Consider the following 25,592-nt stretch of genomic DNA (forward strand, 5'->3'; position numbering starts at 1 on the left):
GACATATTCTACAAAGCTTTGCTTTGAGTAAGAATACTAAACAGCAAAGCAACCCTGCCATTTTTCGTCCTTCAAACTCCAAATTGATTCTATCAAAAACACATTCTGTTAAAATACAGTCACTGCTTGGTTAAAAAAGAAATTCTCCCAATATGTTGAGCATTCATTTGACTTTCTTGTATGTGACTCAGATATTACTCAAAGTCACATCAAGTTGTTTTCTCATGCTAAATGTCTTCTTTAGTTCTGTGGTATATTGAACTAACATCACCTGCCTATTTAATGTTTTAAAGTTATTATTTTAAAAAATGTTTATTTTCTTATTTTGAGAGAGGGAGAGAGCATGCACCAGCAGGGGAGGAGCAGAGAGAGAGAGGGAGAGAGAATCCCAATCAGGCCCCATGCTCTCAGTGTAGAGCCCAATGTGGAGCTCGGTCCCATGAACTATGAGATCATGATCTGAGTTGCAGCCAAGAGTCAGATCCTCAACCAAATAAGCCACCCAAGTGCCCCTAATATTTTTATTAATGTTTTATTTTTTAAATGTCTATTTATTTTTGAGAGAGAGATAGAGAGAGGGAGAACAGGGAAGGGGCAGAGAGAGAGGGAGACACAGAATCTGAAACAAATGCCAGGCTCTGAGCTGTCAGCACAGAGCCTGACATGGGTGTGGCTCGAACCCTGACTGAAGAGATCATGACCTGAGCCAGTCGAACGCTTAACTGACTGAGCCACCCAGGAGCCCCATGATGCCCCTAATGTTTTTAATTCACACAAAGAACCAAATCTATTGCTTATGTAATATATATATTAGACACTTTATTTTAAAAAGTCTTTATAATTCAGAAGTTTCCAATTGAATTCTAGAGAAATCTAATAAGATATAACACCTCGAGGTTTGGAGAAGGGGAAGTCAGCAGGCTTTGTCCAAACTTGACATGCCATTGATTTGCTTTTTTCTTAGTTTTGTATGTAAATGGCAAGCTAACTATGCACTTTTGTTATCTTCTTAAAGAACTTTTCCTTTTTTTGAGCTCTAGTTTAATTAGTACACAGAAAACTTCATACTTTGGTAACAACCACATGGAATATCTTTAGAATTTAGAGTTATTTGTGTAATAGTGAAAAATTTAGGATAGCTTCAGTTTTAATTACAGAGATAATTTTACATTTTTAAATGATAGACTAGGAAGGAAGATTGATGTTTTGTGTTTTGTTGCTGTTAAAAGAGTAGAGAATTTGGGGATGTTTTGGGCTGGCATACAGGTACTCAAGACTGACTTACACTGGAAGGACATTTATCTGAAGTTACGAAAGTTAGCCAACCAGAGTGACTGTCATGAAAAGCAAGATCATAGCTCACCACTATCATTAGAAAAAGGTCAAAACTCCTTAATATGAAATATATCACCTCATGTGACTTGGTCCTTGCTTACAGTTCTTAGTGCCTCAGTAATGTTGATCTGCTCACCTACAGGCTTTCACTCAATTGTTCTCTTTGTCTGGAACACTCTGTCCTTTTTTAATTTTTCACTGAACTAATTCCCACTCATCTTTTTGGTGTCAGGTTAAGTGTCTCCTCCTCTGTGAAAAGCTGGACTCCCTTCCCCCTCCCATACTTGGTTAGAAGTACTTACCTTATAAGTACCTTTTCATTATGCTACAGTAGTACTTTGTTCTTACCTCTGTGATAATATTTTATATATTAAGTTGTAATTGACAATTTCCTTGTTCACACTTATAACTAGACGTCAGGATAGGAAGGGCAAACACTACATCTTTCTTATTGTTGTAGTCCAGTACTTGACACAAAGCATGCATCTGAATAGACATTTATTTGAAGGGATCAATGCATAAATTAGCAAATGTCATTGTAAACCAGTGTTTTTCAAATGTGGGTGATTGATTGACCTTGCCTACCAGTGAATATTTGGTAATGTCTAGACACATTTTGATTAACAAGATTTGGGAGAGGTAGTGCTATGGCATCTAGTGGGTAGAGGCCAGAGATGCTGCTAAAAATCGTACAGTGCACAGGTTCAGTGCCCCATAGCGAAGTGTTATGTGGTCCAAAGTGTAAATAGTGTCAAGACTGAGGAACTCTGCTATAAATAACACTGTGCTGATTATAACACAAGTGTCCTCAGGGGAAAGTAGTAGAAAAAAATGGGTAGTAAATGTAAATAACTGGGATGTTTGGAAGCAGTTCAAAGTGTGGTACAATTGGTTCACAATCAAGGTCAATGAGAGCAACGGGAGTCAATCTTCCTGTGTTAATGGTGCTTCCTGTGGTGCCTGAATAGAGGAGTTTAAAAGGTTCAAGCTTAGATGTGCTGTCCAATATATTTACTATGATGATGATGATGACGATGATGATAATGATGGAAAGAGAGCAGAGGAAGGGCAGAGAGAGAAAGAGGGAGAGAAAGAATCCCAAGCAGTTTCCACTCGCTGTCATCACAGAGCCCAACGCAGGGCTCACTCTCATGAACCTAGAGATTATGACCTGAGCTGAGATCAAGAGTTGGATACTTGACCAACTGAGCCACCCAGGAGCCCCTACTATTATCTTCTTATTCCTTCTAGTTACTGCTCTTTTGTGTTGCTTTAACTTTCTACTGTCCATAAAATATTTATCACTCAATTGTGAAGTTTTAAAAAACATATTGTCTTTGAACATTCTAGGTTATATGCTGAGGAGGAAAACTGGAAATAAATAGCCCATAATTTATAGGAGAAATATGATGGAGACAGAACCTGAAGCAATTCTAATACAGGGTTAGAGAAAACATTGTCTTTCTGACCTGTCTCCCTAAAACAAGGGATACATTATTTCATATGATCTGTATTACATCTTTCTTTGATCATATTTTATCTATTGCCAAGCATCTTAAGACCACTGTTTTTATATGTACATCTGAAATGAATCTAAATTTATATCAAACCAGCTTTAAAAATCATATATGGCATAAAAAATGGAACCAATTAGTAAATAAGAAAATGTTTGGAATATTAAATAAGGACAGATGATATTCAACTGGCTTCATAATTTATGGTCTATCATTCTGATTAATAATTAGATGTACTGTATCTATGGAAACAAAGAGGAAAATTATTTCTGCTTCCAACAAATGTACAAAGATGAGAAATATTGTGCTACTCTGAATAATCGGCACAGATGTTGCCCTCCTTGTTAACCTTGTGTTATTATCTATTTCATCATGAGAAAAACAAAGTCATGTGGGTGGAAATCAAAAGTTGTAAGATAAAGAAAATGGATTGATGTTGCCTTAAAGAAAGTTGTATACTGTCAGTTAATTTGGAATTCTGAATTGCTTTTTGAATTAGGGCATAAAAAATGTTCAAACTTACATAGTTTCTAAGCTAATTCTGTGACTTGACTCATGAATATGCCCAAGTTCTAAAGGCAAATTTTAATGGAAAACCACTAAGAATATGAACATTGAAGAATGAAAAGTAACCAAAGAGGGAAGAGACTCTTAAAATACATTTCATAAACATAACACACCATTAATTTTAAAATGGGATGTCCTATGGGCCATGTTGATGTGAATCTGGTTTTCATCAGGATATGCAGCTTGATAAGATTTCTTGGAAGATACCATTACTTTCAAGGTGATTTTCACCAGATATTAAGGACTAAATGGGATTTATATGAGAGTTAGGGCTGAAGTACAATTCTTATCACCCCCATATCCACGTCTTATCCCTCTACTGAAGTTAAAAGGTTGTTGTGTTCCTCTCTTTAGGTTTAAAACAGGGAAGACCCTATGAAGACACTGGGAGAAGATGGCCATCTACAAGCCAAGGAGGAACCAACCAAACCTCAGAAGAAACCATCCCCATCAACACCTTGATCTCAGATTTCTTGTCCCCAGAACTGTGAGAAAATAAATTCTGCTGTTTAAGCCATCCAACCACTCTGTGATATTTTATCATGGCAGCCCTAGAAAACTAATATGGCTCTTGAGGCTAGAATTCAATAGCCTATGAATGACGGACCTTATTTTGACTTGGTAATAGGAAAGAGTTCATTGATATTTTTATGTCATTTATAAAAAAAAGATTTTATATCAAGCTTAAAATTAGAGTATCCTAAGCATTTTAGATACACTGCAATTCACCACAGCTGGCCTGGTAAAGGATTACATCTGTAATGAAGGTGCAATATGTATCTGTTTCCTAGATTTGCTGTAACAAGTAACAAACTGGGGTGTTAAACACCAGAAGTTCATCATGCAACAGTTCTGGAGGCTGGAAGTCCAAAATTAAGGTATCATCAGGGCCATTCTCCCTCTAAAGTCTATAGGATAATCCTTTCCTGCCTCTTCCTAGCTTCTGGTGGTCAGCTGGGAATCTCTGGTGTTCCTTGGCTTGTGGCAGCTGCATAACTCCAGTCTTTGCCTCTGTCATCACATGGTGTTCTTCCTGTATCTGTGTCTCTGGTGTAAAGACACCAGACATATTGGATTAAGGGTTGATCATACTCAAATATGACCTCATTTTAACTCAATCAATTACATGTGCTATGACTCTATTTCTAAATAAGGCCATATTTTGAGGTATCGGAGGTTAGGCTGTCAACATACCTTCTTGGATCATACAATTCAACACGTAAGGGATTCTTTGGAATATGGTGAATTGTCATGGAAGAGGTAAATTTAGGAATTTCAAATGGTTAATATGTTTATTTATTGTTAGCAATTAAGGGAGTAGTTACAGTTTGTTTTGCAAATGTCATTAGCCTAAGTGGATTACAAATAGGGTCTGGATATTTATCTGCATTTAATAAAATCGTAGTGCTTATGGTGAGCCATTAATGAAATAACATGCTGATGGCATCAGTAGGAATAAAAAGGTTTTTACCAGACAGACATTTTCTTACTACTTGCTTTTCTCACGGAATCAATGCCCAAAGTCATCTTTTTAAAATTCAAATCATTCTAGTTTATCTTGGTTTGCTATAAAAATTTATATGAAAGTAATTAAAAACTCCAACTTAAAAAAATTTTATCTTAATTCCAGTAGAGTTAATATTACAGTGTTATATTGGTTTCAGGTATACGATATAGTAATTCAACAATTCTATATATTACTCAGGGCTCATCCTGAGAAGTGTACTCTTAATCCTCTATCTTTTCCACTCACCCCCCTGTTACCACCAGTTTGTTCTCTATAGTTAAGAGTCTGTTTTTTTGGTTTGACTCTTTCTTTCTTCATTTTTTAAAAAATTCCACATATGAGTGAAATCATATCATATTTGTCTTTCTCTGACTGACATTTCACTTAGCTTTATACCCTCTAGATCCATTCATGTTGCTGCAAATGGCAAAATTTCATTGTTTTATAGCTGAGTAATATTCCTTTGAATATATACCACTTCTTTATCCATTCATCTATCAATGGACATTTGGATTGCTTCCATACTTGGTTACTGTAAATAATGCTGCTATAAACATATGGGTGCGTATATCCTTTAAAATTAGTGTTTTCATATTCTTTCAGTAAGTACCCAGTAGTGCAATAACTGAATCATGATAATTCTATTTTTAATTTTTTGGGAACTTCCCTACTGTTTTCCACAGTGGCTGCACCAGTTTGCTTTCTTACCAACACAGCATGAGGGTTCATTTTTCTCCAAATCCTCAACAACACTTGTGCCTTTGATGTTAGCCATTCTGATAGATGTCAGGTGGTATCTCATGGTGGTTTTGATTTGCATTTCCCTGATGAGGAGTGATTTTGAGCATCTTTTCATGTGTCTGTTGGCCATCTGGAAGTCATCTTTGGAGAAATATCTGCTCGTGTTTTTTTGCCATTTTTTAAATTGGATTATTTATTTTTTGGGTGTTGAATTATATAAGTTCTTTATATATTTTGGATACTAACCCTTTATCTGACATGTCATTTGAAAATATCTTTTCCCATTCAGTAGGGTGTCTTTTAGTTTTTTGTTTCCTTTGCTGTGCAGAAGCTTTTTATTTTGATGTAGTCTCAATAGTTTAATTTTGCTTTTGTTTCCTTTGTCTTGGGAGACATATCTAGAAAAATATTCCTATGGCTAATGTCACAGAAATTACTGCCTGTGCTCTGTTCTCAGATTGTTATGGTTTCAGGCCTTACATTTAGGTCCTTAATCCATTTTGAATTTATTTTGTGTATGGTATAAGAAAGTGTTCCAGTTACATTGTTTTGTATGTAGCTGTCCAGTTTTCCCAACACCATTTGTTGAGGAGACTTTTTTTCCCATTGCATAGTCTTTCCTGCTCTGTTGATGATTAATTGATCATATAATCATGGGTTTAATTTCTGGGCTCTCTATTCTCTTCTATTGATCTACATGTCTATTTTTGTGCTGGTATCATACCAGCTGATTATTTCAGCTTTGTAGTATATCTTAAAATTTTTTAAAAATATTTATTTATTTATGAGAGAGATTAAGACAAAGCATGAGCGGTGAGAAAGGCAGCAAGAGAGGGAGACACAGAATCTGAATCAGGCTCCAGGCTCTGAGGTGTCAGCACAGAGCCTATTGTGGGGCTTGAACCCCGTGAACTGTAAGATCATAACCTGAGCCAAAGTCAGACACTTAACCAACCAGCCACCCAGGTGCCCCTTTATAGTATATCTTGAAAGCCAGGATTGTGATACTTCCATTTTGTTCTTTTTCATGTTTGCTTTAGCTATTTAGCTTTTGTGGTTCCATACAAAATTTAGGATGATTTGTTCTAGTTCTGTGAAAAATGCTATTGGTATTTTGATAGAGATTTCATTAAATCTGTAGATTGCTTTGAGTAGTGTGGACATTTCAACAATATTTGTTCTTCCAATCCATGAGCATGGAGTGTCTTTCCATTTGTTTGTATCATCTTCAATTTCTTTCGTCATACTTTCATAGTTTTCAGAGGATGGGTCTTTCACCTCCTTGGGTAAGTTTATTACTAGGTATTTTATTATTTTAAATTATCTTTATTTTTAGTTTTTTAATGTTTTAATTTAATTTTGAAAGAGAAAGAGAGAGAGAGAGATAGGGCGCAAGTGGGGGAGGGGCAGAGAGAGAGGGAGACATGGAATCTGAAGCAGGCTCCAAGCTGAGTGGTCAGCACAGAGCCTGACCCGGGGCTGGAACTCACAAACTATGAGATCATGACCTGAGCCGAAGTTGGATGCTCAACTGGCTGAGCACCCAGGAGCCCCTAGGTATTTTATTATTTTTAATGCAATTATGGGTGGGATTGTTTTCTTAATTTCTCTTTCTACTACTTCATTATTAGTGCATAAAAATGCAACAGATTTCTGTATATTGATTTTGTATCCTGGGACCCTACGAATTCATTTATAAGTTCTAGTAGTTTTTGGTGGAGTCTTGAGGTTTTCTATATTTAATATCATGCCATCTGAAAATAGTGAAAATTTTACTTCTACCTTACCAATGTGGATGCTTATTAATTAATTAATTAATTAAATTTTCTTGTCTGATTGCTCTGGCTAGAACTTCCAGTACCATGTTGAATAAAAGTGGTGAGAGTGGACATCCTTGTCTTGTTCCTAACCTTAGGGGAAAAGCTCTCAGTTTTTCACCATTGAGTATGATGTGAGCTGTAGGTTTTCATATATGGCCTTTATTATGTTCAGGTATATTCCCACTAAACCTATTTTATTGAGGGTTTTTTTTTTTTTTTAAATTTTTTTTTTTTCAACGTTTATTTATTTTTGGGACAGAGAGAGACAGAGCATGAACGGGCGAGGGGCAGAGAGAGAGGGAGACACAGAATCGGAAACAGGCTCCAGGCTCTGAGCCATCAGCCCAGAGCCTGACGCGGGGCTCGAACTCCCGGACCGCGAGATCGTGACCTGGCTGAAGTCGGACGCTTAACCGACTGCGCCACCCAGGCGCCCCTTGAGGGTTTTTTTTTAAATCATGAATGGATGTTGTACTTTGTCAAAAACTTTTTCTGCATCTATTGAAATGATCACATATTTTTAACCTTTCTCTTGTTGATGTGATGTATCATGTTGATTGATTTGCAGATGTGAACCACTCTTGCATCCAATTAATATCTTCCACTAGATTGTGAATGATTTTTTTTAATGTATTGTTGGATTTGGTTTGCTAATATTTTGTTGAGGATTTTTTGCATCTATTTTCATCAGAAACATTGGCCTGTAGTTCTCTTTTTTTGAGGTGTCTTTATCTGGTTTTTGTATCAGGGTAATCCTGGTCTCATAGAATGAATTTGGAAGTTTTTTTCCTCTTCTATCATTTGAGAAGAATAGGTATTAACTCTGTAAATGTTTGTTGAATGCCTGTGAAGTTGTCTGGTCCTGGACTTTTTCTTGTTGGGAGTTTTTGATTACTGATTCAATTTTATTGTTGGTAATTAATCTCCTCAAATTTTCTGTCTTCCTGATTCAATTTTGGGAGGTTATGTTTCTAGGAATTTATTCATTTCTTCTAGGTTGTCCAATTTGTTGGCATATAATTATTTATAATATTCTCTTATAATCCTTTGTATTTCTGTGTTGTTAGTTACTCTTTCTCCCTTTCATTTCTGATTTTGAGTCCTCTCCCCTCCTGTGTGTGTGTGTGTGTGTGTGTGTGTGTGTGTGTGTATTATGAGTCTGGCTAGAGGTTTATTAATGTTGTTGATCTTTTCAAATAATTAGCTTCTGGTTTCATTGATCTGTCCTATGTTTTTTTTTAGTTTCTATTTCACTTGTTTCTGTTCTAGTCGTTCTTATTTCCTTCCTTCTACTGGTTTTGGGTTTTATTTGTTCCTCTATAGCTCCTTTATGTATAAGGTTAGGTTGTTTATTTGAGATTTTTTTCTTGGTTCTTGAAATAGACCTGTATTGCTATAAGCTTCCCTCTTAGAACAAGATCCCAAAGATTTTGGGCTATTATGTTTTCATTTTCATTTGTCTCCATGTATTTTTTATTTCCTCTTTGATTTCTTGGCTGACCTATTCACTGCTTAGTAGCATGTTATTTAACCTCCAAAGTATTTATGCTCTTTCCATATTTTTTCTTGTGTTTGATTTCTAGTTTCATAACGTTGTGATCAGAAAAGATGTACGGTATGAGTTCAACCTTTTTTAATTTGTTTAAACTTGTTTTGTGGCTAACATACAATCTATTCTGGAGAATGTTCCATATGCCCTGGGAAAGAATGTGTATTCTGCTGTTTTGAATGTTCTGAGTATATGTGTTACATACATGTGACCCAGTGTGTCATTCTTTTTGGATGATCTTTCCATTCTTTTTGGATGATGTTTCCATTGATGTAAACAAAGTGTTCAAGTCCCCTACTATTATTGTATCACTATTGATTACTTCTGTTATGTCTTCATACATGATTTATGCATTTGGGTGTTTCCGGGTTAAGTGCATAAATATATACAGTTGCTATATCTTCTTGTTGGATTGTTCCCTTTATGATTATATAGTGTCATCCTTTGTCTCTTGTTTTAAAGTCTATTTTATCCAATATAAGTATTGATCTATCCTGGCTTTCTTTTCACTTCTATTTGCATGATACATGTTTTTCCATCCCTTCACTTTGAATCTGCATGTGTCTTTAGGTCTGAAATGAGTCTTTTGTAGGCAGTATATAAATGGATCTTGCTTTTTAATCCATTCTGTCATCCTATGTTTTTTATTGAAGCATTTAGTCCATTTACATTCAAAGTAATTATTGATAGGCACACACTTATTGCCATTTTGTTACTTGTCTTGTTGAGTTTGAGTTCTTCTCTGTTTCTTGCTTCTCTTGCTCTCTTGCAGTTTGCTGGCTTTCATTAGCAATATACTTGGATTCCTTTTGTTTATTTTTTTGCATCTCTACTACTGGTTTTTTCATTTGTGGTCATCATTGGTTTATATATAACATCTTGTGCATGTAACAGTCTATATTAAGTTTGTGACGGCTAAAGTTTGTATCCATTCTTTACTCCTCTCTTCCCAATACTTTACATCTTTTTATTTTGTGAATCCCTTGACTGATTTTTAATAGATATACTTAATTTTACTGCTTTTGTGCTTCTTACTTTTCTTACTCCCACTTATGGTCTGTCCTTTCCACTCAGAGTCCCTGCCTCACCCCCACCCCCTCTTTTTTTTTGCTACTTGTCTTTTATTTATTTTTTTAAAACTTTATTTAAATCCAAGTTAGTTAGCATATAGTGTGGTAATGATTTCAGAAATAGGATTTAGTGATTCATCACTTACATATAATGCCCAGTGCTCATCCCAAGTGTCCTCCTAATGCCATCATCCATTTAGCCCATCTCCCTACCTAATACCCCTCCAACAACTCTCAGTTTGTTCTCTGTATTTAAGAGTGTCTTAGGGTTTGCTGCCCTCTCTCTTTTTACCTTCTTTTTCCTTCTCTTCCCCTATGTTCATGTGTTTTGTTTCTTAAATTCCACATTTAAGTGAAATCATATATTTGTCTTTCTCTGACTTATTTTGCTTAGCAGAATACACTCTAATTCCATCCATGTTTTTGCAAATGGCAAGCTTTCATTCTTTTTGATTGCCAAGTAATATTCCATTGTGTGTGTGTGTGTGTGTATATGTGTGTGTGTGTGTGTGTATACACACACACACACACTGGAATATTATATATATATATATATATATATATATATATATATATATATACATACAATGGATAAAGAAGATGTGGTCCATTCATCAGTTGATGGACATTTATGCACTTTCCATAATTTGGCTATTGTTGATATTTCAAAGAGTCCCTTTTAACATTTCTTGTAGGGCTGGTTTAATGGTCATGAATTTTGGTAACTTTTGTTTGTCTGGGAAACTTTTTATCTCCCCATTTACTCTGAATGATAGCATTGCTGGAAAGAAGATTCTTGCTTGCAGATTTTTTTTTCTTTCAGCACTTTGAATATATCATACCAGTCCCTTCTGGTTTCTGCTAAAATAATCATCTAATAGCTTTACTGGGTTTCTCTTGTATGGAGCTATTTTCTCTTGCTGCTTTCTAAGTTCTATCTTTATCATTATTTTTTGCCATTTTAATTCTATGAGTCTTGGTGTGGACCTCCTTGGGTTGATTTTGTTGGGTGTTCTCTGTGCCTTCTGGATCTGAATTTCTATTTCCTTCCCCAGATTCAGGAAATTTTCAGCTATTATTTTTTTAAATAAATGTTCTGCCCATTTTTCTTTCTTGTGCTTCTGGGATCCCTATAATGCAAATGTTATTATGTTTGATGGTGTTGCTGAATTCTTTTAATCTATTTTCATTTATTATTATTTTTTTCTCTTTCCTATTCAGCTTGATTACTTTCCATTATTTTATCTCCCAGTTTGCTAATCCATTATTCTACTTCCTCTAGTCTACTATTTATTTCCTCTGGTATATTATTAATCTCAGTTATTGAGTTCTTCATCTCTGTTTAATTTTTTTTATGTTAATTCTTTGTTGAGGGTCTCACTGAGATCTTCCACTTTTTTTCTCAAGTCCAGTGAGTATCTTTATGACCATTACTTTAAATTCTGTCCCAGGCCTATAGCTCATCTATTTCATTTAGCTTTTTTGCTGTGATTTTTGTCTTGTTATTTCATTTGGAACATAGTCCTCTGTCTCCTCATTTTCTCTAACTCGCTGTGTCTGTTTCTATGTGTTAGGAAAGTCAGCTATGTCTCTTGCTCTTAAAAGTACTGGCCTTATGAAGAAGAGGTCCTGTAGTGCCCTGCAGTGCAATGTTCCCTATTCACCAAAACCTGGTGCTTCATTAATGTTTTCTATGTGTGTTGTATGTGCTCTACTTTTGTGGCTCAGATGTTTTTCCCTTCAATGTGGTTGTCTGCAATGGCTCTTTTTGTTTGTTGTGGGCAGGTTTTGGTCCTTGTGCTGTGAGTGGGCCAGTCTGGTGCTGCCTTGGGCTTGAGTTGGGTCAGACCAGGCATTGCCATAGATAGTAGCACTAACTACAAGGCAATTTCCCCGTGTTGTCCCCTGAGAAGTTTTCATTGGTGGGTAAGGCCTGCAGTCAGAACAGATATCTGCCCTGGCCCACTGTTAGGGCTGCAATCAGATGGGTATGTGTGGTTATCTTCCTCTTTTCCTGGGGCAGGAGTCACTTTGGAGCACTGCTGGCCTCTTGGGGCTGCTTGCACACTGCCAGGTTTATGGCACTGTTTTGGATGAATTTCAGCCAAGGGATATCAAAGGTGGGGCCAGGTCCACAGGAGGACATGGGGGTGAGGTATGCGGTGCCACCAATGTCCACCCTGGTCTGCTGCAGGAGGGGGCCTATAGCTGCCTGAGAAAACTCTGGGTGAGATCTGCTGGGTTGGAGGGGGCAGGACCATAGAAAAATATGAGGGTGGGCACACTGTTAGCAAGCTAGGTAGAGAGTGCTGGTACTGTGTTGGTTTCTGCAGGGGTACACGTATCTAGGTTGGGGAGCAGGGATGGAAAATGACACTCACCAGCTCTTTTGTTCTTGGAGAAATTTCCCAAAGAAACTTGCCCCTCCAGCACATGCACTGAGATTAGTAAATAAGTCCCCTTCCCGTGTACCCTAGGTATTTTTCATACTGCTGACTCTATACTGTATCTCAGTGGGGCTCTTTGTTGTGCTGTCTCTTTAAGGGCAGGGACTTAATTTTCTCTCACCCTTCTGGCTCTCCCAGAGCTGTGTCTGCTGATTTTTAAAGTTTCAAGTGTTAAGTCCCACTGATTATAAGAACTAGTGGAGTTAAGCCTTTCTGGTTTTAAAAGCCAAATGTTATGTGGATTCATCTTACTCATGCTTGGTTTGGGGCCTACTCCTCTCCCCTCTCTGCACCAACCATGTTCTTCCTAACTATGGACAATTCTGTGGGTCAGTTTTGTTCTACACCATGTCTTTACCCTTCCTGCCCTCTTTGATGTGGCTCTTCTCTACATTTAGCTGTGGAGAGTCTGTTCTGCCTGTCTTTGGGTCATGTTCTGGGTTATTTACACTGCTACGGGTGTTATCTAGTTGTTTTATCTGTGAGACGAGGTGAGTTTAGGATCCTCCTACTCTGTTATCTTCCCAGGAAGTCTCTCATTTCAACTTTCTGAATATACCATATGCTTATTTCCAGGTATGAGAGAAAAAAATCATCTTTCTCTTCTCAGATTTGCTCTCCTTTCAGACTTATGCCAACAATGACATTGTAAGTGACTATATACACTGATAGTCCTTGGCTGATCTCCAAGCTCCCACAGACCATGTCACTTGAGGGACAATTAAAAATATTTGTGATCCTTTGCAGAAGGAATCTTCAGTAGCTTATTCACTTGTTAATTTTTAGAAGTTTGTCTCCCTGCTTCACTATGGGCTATTGGAGGGCAGGGACTGAATCCTACAGGAGAGCGCCTAACTCATTTACTGAAGATTCATTATGTGCCTGCACAGCAAGTGAGTGGCAGATAGGATTTGAATATAGGCAGTCTGACTGCAGAGTTGATGGTCCATTAAGCATCTCTGCCTTCCAACACAAATGGCCAACAAAAAGCATTTCTTAAATCCATGGTAGGATATTTATTTTAGGATATGTTAGGCTCACTGTTTCCCTCTCATACTCAACCAAGTTAGAATTAAATGTTCATGATCTTGCAAAACTGTTTTTGGGTTATTTATATCACTCAAAGTAAAAACATTTTTTTCCCTTATATGTGATTAGAAAACAAAGTGCCTTTTAGGAAAAAGAAAGTGGAATAACTCCCTTGCTTAGAATTTGATTTTAGGAATTGTATTTTTGAGGCCAGAGCAGAATTTTACATTCTTTTCTTTACTATATGCAAAATTACAAAGTAGTACTTAGTTGCTGCAACAAGATGGCAATATGAGATCTAAAAACATGGATCATATCTCCTTCAACTCTTCCTCCAGTCCTAAAGTAATCCATGTTAACATTCCACTGTTTACCCTTCCTTTCTGAGCTCACAGTAGGGTCAAAATATATACATTTCTATAACTTGCTATTTTCATTGAACAGAAATTTCATTTCTTCAATTTCATACATAAAGATCTAATTTATTTTTAAACTAGCAGTATAATTTCCCATTGTCTAAATGCACCGATTCAAGCATTCCCCTACTGATGAGCATTAGGGTTGTTGCCAATCACCCTGGCCTCTTGGCTGTTACACAATAAGCTTATGAAAAGTGAGTCTTCTGGTCAAAGTACCTGTATATTTTAAAATCGACGTTGCCACATTTCATTGCCCAAACCTTACTCATTTAAACCTTTAAATGTAGATGTTCCTTTTTGAAATTAGACAATATTGCCTTTCTGATATATTGGAAGCTTTTAAGTCTTCATTGCAATGTTTTCATTATCTCCTATAATCAGAACAAAATTCTTAAGAAACTCAGATGGTAAGCTTGACAGATATGTAGGGTATTAAGGAGGATCCTTAAACTTGCTTCCTCTTCCCTTCCAAAAAATAGAAAGGGGTTTAGAAGATAATAGATCCAGGTTATGCTTTGTTGTGTGGGACACACGATTTGGGTTAGTTTATGGCCTTGGGCTCCTTCTAGACTAAGGCTCATTGTTCAGAAAACAGGGAAAAATTTTCCTTTATGGTCTCTATGCAAAGATACTTTTTATTTTAACTAAATTATTCCTCACTCTTATCTACTTTGAAGGTATACATCCAACTCTCTTTAGCAATGCTATAGATTGTTGAGTGTAATTTTTGAGAATATCTCACACAATGGACCTGCTATCACATTCAGACAATTCCTTTAGTAATATCTGACCCCTTCAACTCTTGTCTTTTTCATTCCAAAAAATGACAATCTGTCATAAGTCTTGTGTGACTATCCTTTTCTAAGTACTTCATATGTCAAAGAAGATAATATATGAGACATTTGGCTGTCCAAGCTCTGCCATCTGGGGAAGAATTTCTCTTAATTCAATCAAACTGCATGTTTGTAGAACTGACAAATCTGCACATTCAGGATGGCACAGAAAGTTTATTCTAATTAATTCTTAATTTTGTAACAGTATAAATATTGAAGCCAGTACTACAGAATAGTTTAGTAGAAAGATGCCACACAGAACTGAATTTGAAACTCAGCCTCACCTTGTAGTAGTTGGTGGAACTGTCCACATTAACTGTTTCTCCCAAGCTTTAATTTATTCATGTATAAAATGTGGCTATAATATCAATCTCTCAGAGTGATATGAAAAACAAATCAGGTTGCAAAAGTGGAGAAAATAGATAAATTACACTTTACCAAAATTAAAAACTTCTGTGCCTTAAATGGCACAGTCAATAATGTGAAAAAGCAACCCATGGATTGGATAAAATGTTTGCAAATCATACACCCAATACAGGGTTAATATCTAGAATATATAAAGAACTCTGACAACTCAACAACAATAAAACAAATAACTCAATTAAAAATGAGCAAAGTACCTGAATAAGCATTTCTTCAAAGAAGACGTACAAATTGCCAATAGACACATGAAAGGTGTTCAGCATCACAAATCACTACAGAAATGTGAATCAAAACCACAAAACTACTGATACCATCTCATACTCATTAAGATGGATAGTATGAAAAAAAACTCAGAAAATAAGAGATGTTGGTAAGAATATGGAAAAATTGGAACCCTCTGTACTGTTTGTGGAAATGTAAAATGGTGCATCTGCTATGAAAAAAGTATGGTAGTTCCTTAAAAAATGTAAACTAGAAGTACCATGTAATTCAGCAATTACACTCTGGGTATATATCCAAAAGAGGTGAAAGCAGGATCTTAAAGAGATAATTTGTATACCCATGTTCATAGTAGTATTATTCATAATAGCCAAAAGGTGAAAACAATGTAAGTATCCATCAATGCATGAATGGATAAATAAAATTCGATACGTTATACACTATATATACCATACACACACACACACACACACACACACACACACACATACATGCAATGGAATGTTATTCAGCCTTAAAAAGGAAGGAAATTTTGACATGGATGAATTTTGAAGATATTTTGCTAAGTGAAATAAGTTGGTCACAAAAAAGCAAACACTGTATGAGGTACCTAGAGTAGTCAAATTCATAGAGACCAAAATTAGAATGGTGGTTGTCAGGGGCTGGGAGGAGGGGAAAATGAGAAGTTATTGTTTAATGGGTATAGAGTTTCAGTTGTGCAAAATGAAAAGAATTCTGTAGATGGATGGTGGTAATGGTTGCACAAAAATGTGAATGTTCTAAATGCCATTGAATTGTATGCATAAAAATGGTTAAGATACTAAATTTTATGTCATGTGTATTTTACCATAATTAAGAAAATGCTTCTTAAAAAGTATTTTACCACAATTTTTTAAAAATGAATAATGTATGAATAGCAACTAGTGTGGTTTCTAGTTCTAGTAGGTGATCAACAAAGAGTTATGAATAACAACAGTGATGGTGTTTAATTTCACTGGGTTACTACTTTTCTCTGGCTTGTTTTATCGTTAATTTATAAAAATCCTTTTATGTACATAAGCTTTCAAATATACAGAAAAGGTGAAATAGCTCACTAGACACCTGTATGCGTTTAGCCAAGATTCAACAAAGTTAACATTTTGCCATATTTGATACATGTAATATGTGTGTGTCTGTCTGTGTGTGTGTAAACACATTGTATAAGTATTACAAAATGGGAATGTGTTCCACTCACTTAAATAATACTGTGATAAACCTTTCTTACAAGAAGCCTTTTGAATCATCTTGTAAGAAGTGTTCTTAAGCACTTCAGTACATATATTATAGATGTATATATATCTTTCACTCACTATAATAGCACTGTGCGTGTATATTTGCATACATGTTTTTTAATCTATTTGATTTATGTATTGTTAGAATTTATATATTATATAAAATATATTTTTACTGAACCATTTAAAATAAATTGCAGGGGTGCCTGGGTGGCTCTGTCAGTTAAGCATCTGACTCTTGATTTTGGCTGAGGTCATGATCTCATGATCATGAAATTGAGCCCCACATCGGGATCCACACTGAGTGTGGAGCCTGCTTAGGATTCTCTCTCCGTCTCCCTCTGCCCCTCCCCTGCCTGCCTCTCTCTTTCTCTCTGTCTTTCTCTCTCTCCAAAAAAGTAAAATAAAAAATAAAAAGCATTTAAAATAAATTGCAGAAATTATCACACTTACTAAGTATTCTAGCATGGATTAAAAATCAGAACAAACTTCTACATAATTACAATACCATTATAATAACTAAGAAAATGAATAACTATTCCCTACTGTCATATGTTATTTATTCATAGACAAATATCTCAAGCTGTCTCCAAAATGTTTTTAATAGGTGATTTTTTTCAAAGCAGGATCTATTTAATGTTCTTGAATTACATTTGGTTGTTATGTCTCCTTAGAATCTATTCTAGTTTACTCACAATCTCCCATGTTTGTTTTACCCCATGACACTGGCTTTTTAAGAGAAAACACTGTTTTGAGGAATAGCATACATTCTGGATTTGAAAGAAAAAAAGATTTCCTTATGGTACAATTCAGTTTGTTCTTCTATGTCCTCTATTTCTGTAAAGATAGAAGTTAGGTTTAAAGCCTTGATGCAATTCAGATGAGATTTTTAAAAATAACTTTATCGAGATATCTTTGACATATAAAATTATATTTAAGATGTAGGATTTCATGTTTTGATACATGTATACACTGTGGAAAGATCATTATAATAACCAAGGTAAATAACATGAATCACTTCTACATAGTTACCATTGCATGTGTGTGTGTGTGTGTGTGTGTGTGTGTGTGAGAGAGAGAGAGAGAGAGAGAGAGAGAGAGAGATGAAAAAGTTTAATTTAAGATCTATCCTGTTAGTTGGCACAAAAACAGACACTCAGATCAATGGAACAGAATAGAGAACCCAGAAATGGACCCACAAACATATGGCCAACTAATCTTTGACAAAGCAGGAAAGAATATCCAATGGAATAAAGACAGTCTCTTCAGCAAGTGGTGCTGGGAAAACTGGACAGTGACATGCAGAAGAATGAACCTGGACCACTTTCTTACACCATACACATAAATAAACTCAAAATGGATGTAAAACTCTTACAAAACTCAATGTAAGACAGGAAGCCATCAAAATCCTCGAGGAGAAATCAGGCAAAAACCTCTTTGATCTTGCCCACAGCAACTTCTTACTCAACACATCTCTGGAGGCAAGGGAAACAAAAGCAAAAATGAACTACTGGGACCTCATCAAAATAAAAAGCTTCTGCACAGTGAAGGAAACAATCAGCAAAAGTAAAAGGCAATTGATGGAATGGGAGAAGATATTTGCAAATGACATATCAGATAAAGGGTTAGTATCTAAAATCTATAAAGAACTGATCAAACTCAACACCCAAAAAAACAAATAATCCAGTGAAGAAATGGGCAAAAGACATGAATAGATACTTCTCCAAGGAAGACATCCAGATGGCCAACCGACACAGGAAAAAATGCTCAACATCACTTATCATCAGGGAAATATAAATCAAAACCACAATGAAATACCACATTATACCTGTCAGAATGGCTAACCTTAACAACTCAGGCAACAACAGATGTTGGCGAGGATGCGGAGAAAGAGGATCTCTTTTGCATTGTTGTAGGGAATGCAAGCTGGTGCAGCCACTCTGGAAACAAGTATGGAGGTTCCTCAAAAAACTGAAAATAGAATTACCTATGACCCAGCAATTGCACTACTAGGCATTTATCCAAGGGATACAGGTATGCTGTTTTGAAGGGGCACATGCACCCCAATGTTTATGGCAGCACTATCAACAATAGCTGAAGTTTGGAAAGAGCCCAAATGTCTATCGATGGATGAATGGATAAAGAAGATGTGGTATATATATACAATGGAGTATTACTTGGCAATCAAAAAGAATGAAAGCTTGCCATTTGCAACCATGTGGATGGAACTAGAGGGTATTATGCTAAGTGAAATTAGTCAGTCAGAGAAAGACAAATGTCATATGACTTCACTCATATGAGGACTTTAAGACACAGACTGGATGAACATAAGGGAAGGGAAGCAAAAATAATATAAAAACAGGGAGGGGGACAAAACATAAGAGACTCTTAAATATGGAGAACAAACAGAGGGTTACTGTGGGAGAAGGGATGGGCTAAATGGGTAAGGGGAATTAAGGAATCTATTCCTGAAATCATTGTTGCAGTATATGCTAACTAATTTGGATATAAATTAAAAAAAAAATCTATCCTGTTAGTAAATTTTAAGTATATAAGATGAAATGTTTTTGGCAGGAATATTTCATCAGTGTTGACTTTATATTAGTTCCCAAAAGGCACATAAGGCAGGTTGTCCTTCCAAGAGTTTGCTCAGAAAGCACAGTCAAATGTCTGTGCTGTAAAAGATATTACATAATTCCCAAGCAAACTATGGAATAACATGTGGGGCAAAGCCTGCTCCCTACCATCCTTACCCCAAGTGGTTTTAACATTATTTGATATTTGAATAAATTTTTATTTCATTGGGAATTTAAAAATGGTGATGAATTAGGCTTCCTCCAAAAAGGCAAGTTAGATACTTAATTCTTTTTTTTTAATTATCACTTTTCAGAGTGAAGATTGGATGTAGTTATCTCCTCCAGTGGTGGCATATGAGATTGTTTGTTATTCACTTCTAAAACACCATATAGACTATATAAATGTTTAGCAATAGGTTTTATAATGAAACAAACAATTTCTTAGTAGGTGCAGGACTGATATCTTGCCTTACACCTTAAGGTAACTCTCAATTCTGAAGAGAAGGCTGGCTGTTTAAACAAATAGAGGTTTAAACAACTTTCTACTCTTGCCTTTCTCCCTTACCAGATACTTTCAGTTACCTTCCTGAAGCATTCTCCTTGGCTGAGAGAAAAGGAGACATTATTGTATGAATCTCTCCACCACTCCTCTTTAGGGAACACTCACTCTTCCCATTTCCTCCATCTCATAAAATATACTCCTGGAAAGACATCTTGCTGACTTCCACTCTCTCAATAATAAAGAATTACTGAATAGTTGTCGAATGTCAGGCACAGCATCAGTTCCTAAGTCTATAGAGAGATAAAAACCACGGTCTCTGCTTTTTAGAAGCTTATGAAACATTCTGAAATTATCTTTCCAATAGGAGCCAGATGATACCTTACATATAAGAAAAATGATGATCTGTGGACTATCATGAGGTCTTACAAAGATGACAATTAGCTTTTCTTAGGAAGTGAACACAGAAAAAGGTCAATTTTAAAAAGGACCTTTTCTGGATAATGAGATAGGGTTGAGTTGTTGCTAGGTGGTATATTTAGAATTCTGCTGGCATAATGGATCCTGATTCCCTTCCCAATAAGTTGCTATTGCATTAGAGACCTGAAAATTGTTCAGGTTTTGTTGTTACTCTCAGACATCAGTTTTACTTAAATTTAAAGTAATTTTTATGCTGATAGTATTTAAAAATATATTATATATTTAAACATATATTATATATATTTTATTCATTTTTTAAATGAACTAACCTTATATAATTTACTTTTTTAATTAATTTATTTTTAAATTTACATCCAAGTTAGTTAGCACATAGTGCAACAATGATTTCAGGAGTAGATTCCTTAATGCTCTTTACCCATTTAGCCCATCCCCCCTCCCACAGCCCCTCCAGTAACCCTCTGTCTGTTCTTCACATATAAGAGTCTCTTATGTTTTGTCCTCCTCCCTGTTTTTATATTATTTTTGCTTCCCTTCCCTTATGTTCATCTGTTCTGTGTCTTAAAGTCCTCACATGAGTGAAGTCGTATGATTATTTTATATACATTTTAAATATTATTGTTTTTAAATATAAATTTGTTGTATAACTCAGCGTTTAGCACATTCTTTCACTGTAACATAACAGGAAAGTATCACTGTATATTACCTTTGATTCACTAACAAGCAGTTCTTGTATTTTACCAGGATCTTCATTTTAACAATGACATAGAGAGAGATTATCCTTCTTATAACTCATGACATTTGCCTTCACAATTCCACATTCACTTTAGATAAAGAAATAGAAATAATAAGAGGTTAAATGAGTCTCCAAGATCTCAAAGTTCGTAGATGACTATTTGCCATTTTCTTAAGCTTTTGTCTTGTCACACTATCTCTTCTTTGATTTGATCTGTTGAATTATATTGAAAATACTTGCATTTGCATTTTCCATTCTCTCCCACTTGATAAGACCTCAGTGACCCAAATTTTAAAAGAAAACATATGAAAAACATGATTCTAAAATTGTGAATTACAAAGTAAAAGTTTCATCAATGTTAATAGCTCTTGCCATTCTCTTCGTAATCAGGAAGAATTGAATGATCTGTGGGCCTCTATTGAAATAAAAACCCCAGTCCACAATCTCAATTTTTATGTATTTCAACATTACTATCTACGTAAAATGAATGAGCAACCAGTTTTATAGCAGTAAGTTTCTAAGTAAGTAAGTTTCCAAGAACCTTATTAGTATTACTGCTATAATGGTCACATAAAGTCAACGAAATAGGTACTATTATTATTCTCATTTTATAGATGAATCAAAGCAAAGATAACTTAAGTAACTTACCCGGTATTCTACAGTAAATAAGTGGCAGAGCCTGTGTGCTTTATCTTGTGCCATCTCCCTATATGATGTCACGTGTCAAATACATAGCTATCTACACCCTTAAACTCTCCACCATCTAGCCTAACTCAGAAGTCAGGTTAAAAGAATATTAGGTATTAATGACTGTTCGAAGTATATGCATTGCTCCAATTATGTTATTGCTCTGATTATTATTTTTTTCTTACCCTATTTGAAGACAATAAGAAAATGACTACTGAATCTTGACCCTCTATAAAATGACATTCACTATTGTGTTTGGTGTCATGCCCTTTATTGATGGGTGCTATAAGAAACAGCCTCATAAGTCCATCACCGTATTTGACATGCAAATGCTACTAGGGACATTCTCTAATATATTTCTTAGTCCTGCACTGTAAAGCATTTAGTGGTAGGAAATAGATTTGCTTCTACTGAAAATTCTTCCCTCTTTCAACAGTAATTTACAATTGGCCATATCTCCTTTTTCACTTAGGTTACCAGGAATAGCATATGTATCTCAAATCCGTTATCTTAGAGTCAAACATGTAGCTCAATATTTAGAAATTTAAAAATATATTCTTACAATCTGTATTTTCCTATTTTATACTTTGTACTTCTTTCCTCTTTATGTGTGGCTTCCCATTTCAGTTTATACTTTCTGTGCTCCAGAGTTTTATTGACATTTTATAACCCTTTTGAGTGTTTTGTGCTACCTCAAATCTCTCATGGAATAACACATATATAATCTTGTGTCTTCTAAGATCCAGAGATGCCAAGAAATAATGGGCATAGTCTCTGATCTCATGAAGCTTAGACATGGTTGGGAATACAGTACATACAGGCACATACACAGAAATGAGTATTTCTCATTAATTAATAATTAAGGATTAATTAATAATGAGACTGAACACACTGTGAGTTCCAAATAGGTGGTATAGATTTAAAATAAAATATTATCTGACTTTTGAATGAGGTCTGGGGCAGTTGGAGAAAACAAGAATCAATAGAAACTAAGTTGGCCATTGAAGAAAGGCTAAAACTTCAAAAAGAGTAGTATGCAAAGGGAATTAGAATTTTTAGGAAAGGACAGTTTCCTGAACCAAGATATAGAAATGGAAATCCAATTTATTCAAATGACAATGGGCATATAAACATGGGAGGAGATTGTTAGCTTCCTGCTCCATCATCCATTCTCCTACTCCATCTCAATTGTTGAACCTTAATTTTATACCAGAGCAACCATGCGAGCAGACACAAACTATCTTCTCTTCTCCACTCTGAAACTAGGTTCATTTAAGTAATAAGTTGTTGGCAGTGAAATGCAAGAAGTGCTGTGTCACTGTGTAGGAGTTTTGGAAAGTCTCAAAGAGAGGGAGTATGCCTTTCCTACCACCTGGAAGGCCAAAGGACCGTGACTCAGGTGAGGATCATAGACCCTGAGGATAAAGACCACACACAGGAATAGTGGAACAGGGAGCCAAAAGTAGCCTGGGTTCCTGATGCTTTCCTGCAGCTGCCAGATAGCCTTAGACTGACAGTCTCTAGATTCTTTTAGGTGAGAGACTAAAGCCTGGTGAGTTTAAAGGGCTATTTTCCAGGTTGCCCTGACTCATATCTAAAAGAAGTTCCGCTGGGATAAAACCATTTGGCCCAAGTAGAGAGGCCCAATATAGAGCATAATGAAAAACTGAGGGTCAGAGCTAAATGTCCAGCAACCAAATGCAGGTTTCATTTTATTACTGAATGAAATAAATTTGATTGTAAACTTTCAAGCAAAATTTTCTAAGCTGTTTTATTCAGTTAAACTTTTATGAAGTGAAATAATTTTCTGAGTTTTCATAATTTTCTGAGTGAAATTATGTTTTATACCAGTGACAAATATAGAAATATATGCCTAATCTGTGTTTACTGTTACTATAAAAAAAACACTTTACGAGTGCACAGAAGACACATCTAGAACTTATTCTAAATAGTTCTAAATATGTTCAGTTTCAGTATCAGCTAAAGAAATCAGAAATATTAGTTCAATAAAAAACATTTTCCTTCTTTATTTTTAAAGTTTATTTATTTATTTAGAGAAGAGGGAGAGCGTGCGCATGTGCATGCATGCGAGTGGGTGAGGGGCAGAGAGAGAGGGGGAGAGAATCCCAAGCAAGCTTTGTAGTGTCAGTGTGGAGTCCGACATGGGGCTCCAACTCAAGAACTGTGAGATCATGGCTGGAGGTGAAATCAAGAGTCTGATGCTTAACTGACTGGGCCACCCAGGCACCCCCCAAAACATTTTATTTCTTGAGTTTATAAATATAACTTAAGTTTAATAACTCATTGTTTAATGACAGAATAAAAATAGAATAAAAATAGGCCAACAGTATTAAATCTTAAATTGAAAATCTAACTCAAGGTAATTATATCATACTGCTGTACAAAAGTTGTTTATAAAACATAAGCATTACAATAATTTGTTATATATAAGGTACTGAAAACTCATTATAAGAAAAGTTAGATTTTCTTTTAAACCAAGAATGTAAACTACATCTAGATAACTATTATGTTTTCCTTTTCTACTTTTGCAAGCTGAGATTTACAATTAGTCTCTTAAAACACTTTTTCTGGTCTCTGCATGCTTCAAACCTGTGCAAATTAAAGAAAGAATCACTGTATTTGCTTTAGAAATCCTACTAAAACCATTTTATTTACTGTGAAATGTGGGGAAGATGAGAAGATACATGCTTTTGTAATCTCCCAATTTGGTGGTGTTTCAGATTTAAATGAATAAAGATTTTATTTTTTACAACTATTTGGCCCTTGGTTTGAGGGGCAAGTGTATCACATTCCAGATTTTTTATGTAGACACCACAGAAGTAAATGGATAGTACTCCTGCTGTAAAATTCCTTCCCCTTCTGGAAAATTACCTTAGAGTATAAGGTCACCAGCTGTCAGAGATATCAAGCACAAATATGTATTGGCTGCCAAGAAAATGAAATTTCTTAGCCATCTGATTGGATGATTCCAATTGAATCAAAACCTTTTGTGGTAACCAGGTAATTTTCTTACTAACTTCCTAATTCTTGACTTCTCATGGTAATGTTGTAGCAAATTGTTATGAAATGGCATCAGTGGGAGTGATTCAGAATATCATGTAGCTAAATTTGGTTATGGCAGAAAAGAATATTTCTGCATTTAAAAGAGAATAACTAATTATTAATTAACAAGGCTAGATTCTTCTAGCGCTTTTAACACTTCAGATTATACATTCCAAATTATGACTATGTAAGAAACAAAATTTATAAGGTTACTATGGATTACTTGTACATTGCAAAGCAAGCATAAATGCTGAGCCAAATCTAGGTGCTCACAGAAATAAATTAAAAATTTGATTGCTTGAATTTTTTATGCAAAGGTCAAGTTTATAAAATATATTTGCATAGCAGTGCAGCTATTTAGAGAAGATGAAAAGCAAAGTCATAACTGATAGATGGTCTTAGACTGTTAAGAAAGGCAGTAAAGATCTGGCACATTTACTATAAATCACTAATACCAGCTTCCCAGATCTATAGAAATTTCTGCTCAGACAAAAACTTCAGAACTGAAACTGCTTAAAATCATAAAGTTGAACAAAAATCAAAATGGCTGCACTAATGCTTCAGGGAAGCTTGATTCTAAAGTAACCATTTTCCTTTCTTCCACAAACCTCCCCTCTGCCCTTTTTAGCCTTTTGTTTCAGGAACCCGGTAAAACCCTAAAGACATGATTAAGATGGCTGACAGCACTGTACTCAATTTCTGTCAAAACTGGCTAGATCCCCTATTTCCCTATAATCCCTCCCCCACCCCCCACCCCCCACCTCCCAGCCTCTTCCTCTGGGCGGGCTTACAGTTTCTGAAGGACATACCTTGCTGCAGCCTCCTTTGCCAGGTAAAGCAATAAAGCTA

The 25,592-nt window shown here is 35.6% G+C and overlaps 1 pseudogene; it reads left to right on the forward strand.

The window, feature by feature from the left end:
• LOC124514182 (transforming acidic coiled-coil-containing protein 3-like) overlaps window positions 1–25,592 on the forward strand; it is a 136,787-nt pseudogene that overhangs the window by 76,690 nt on the left and 34,505 nt on the right.

The sequence above is a fragment of the Lynx rufus genome, unplaced genomic scaffold (assembly GCF_022079265.1).
Source record: "Lynx rufus isolate CCGP_SWC_20201006 ecotype Redwood Valley unplaced genomic scaffold, mLynRuf1.p SCAF_2, whole genome shotgun sequence".
In the NCBI taxonomy this organism is placed as follows: domain Eukaryota; kingdom Metazoa; phylum Chordata; class Mammalia; order Carnivora; family Felidae; genus Lynx; species Lynx rufus.